Source organism: Lepidochelys kempii, chromosome 10 (assembly GCF_965140265.1).
Source record: "Lepidochelys kempii isolate rLepKem1 chromosome 10, rLepKem1.hap2, whole genome shotgun sequence".
Taxonomy (NCBI): domain Eukaryota; kingdom Metazoa; phylum Chordata; order Testudines; family Cheloniidae; genus Lepidochelys; species Lepidochelys kempii.
This window is the reverse complement of record NC_133265.1, coordinates 76,440,301-76,441,485: the sequence shown is the minus strand read 5'-3', so window position 1 is coordinate 76,441,485 and position 1,185 is coordinate 76,440,301. Positions and strand designations below refer to the sequence as shown.

General features: G+C 65.7%; 1 non-coding gene across 1 annotated transcript; it reads right to left on the bottom strand.

The window, feature by feature from the left end:
* Window positions 1-398: 398 nt before the first annotated feature.
* On the bottom strand, window positions 399-471 carry TRNAV-CAC (transfer RNA valine (anticodon CAC)). The gene has a single exon. It is a non-coding gene; the product is annotated as a tRNA-Val (tRNA).
* Between the last annotated feature and the right edge of the window lie 714 nt (window positions 472-1,185).

The window sequence follows — 1,185 nt, the reverse complement described above, 5'->3', positions numbered from 1 at the left end:
GATGAATGGTGCATTTCTTTCTGGTTTTTAAGCCACCCCCCCCCCCTTTTTTTTTTTTTTTTTAAATTAGAGATTTTTACCTTCTATCTTCAAACAAACCGCTACCCCCAGCCTCTCAAGCAGGGATATACCCTAGGGGTGAAATCCTGAACCCATTGCAATCAGGGGGAGTTTTGAGCCAGGTTTTCCTCCTGTGTCTTTCATCCTGCAATTACCAATCGCCCTCTGGTGTCGGTTTCTTTAGCGAGCAAGGGCAAGAAAACGAAGGCAGGAGAAAAGACAGAGTGGCTGGGGGGCTGTGAAACGCAGAGGCACTAGCCCTCCCATAGCACACATCCTCTCCTCCTTCTGTCCCTTTACAAAAGCAACGCGAGGAAAGCAGCAAAATTCTTGCCCGATGTTTCCGCCCGGGGTCGAACCGGGGACCTTTCGCGTGTGAGGCGAACGTGATAACCACTACACTACGGAAACCCTCTCTCTGCCTGGCCCCGCCCGGCCCCTTTGTAGTGAGAGGAAGCCGGACTGTGGCCACTGGGAGCAGCGGCGCGGGGTCTCCGGCGCCCGGGGGAGGCTCAGCGGCCGCCCCTGATGGGCGCGGCCCGGACCCCGCTGCGCGCGCGGAGAGCGGGGGCGGGGCGCGTCTGAGAGGCCCGTAGGGGGAGCGCTATCGCCTTCCCCCGTGACGCCGGCTGGGCCTGCGGAGGGGGCAGGGGGCATGGAGGGGGGTGTGGGGGGCATGGCTGAGGGGGCAGGGCATGGAGGGAGGTGTGGGGGGCATGGCAGAGGGGGGCAGGGCATGGAGGGGAGTGTGGGGGCCAGGGTGGAGGGGGAAGGGCGGCAGGGAGCATGGAGGGGGGTGTGGGGGGCAGGGTGGAGGGGGAAGGGCAGCAGGAGGCATGGAGGGGGTGTGGGGGGCATGGCAGAGGGGGCCGGGCCAGCAGGGGGCTTGGAGGGGGGTGTGGGGGGCATGGCGGAGGGGGAAGGGCAGCAGGGGGCATGGAGGGGGGTGTGGGGGGCATGGCAGAGGGGGAAGAGCAGCAGGGGGCATGGAGGGGGGTGTGGGGGCCAGGGTGGAGGGGGAAGGGCAGCAGGGGGCCTGGAGGGGGGTGTGGGGGGCATGGCGGAGGGGGGCAGGGCAGCAGGGGGCATGGAGGGGGAAGGGGGGCATGGTGGAGGGGGCACTCT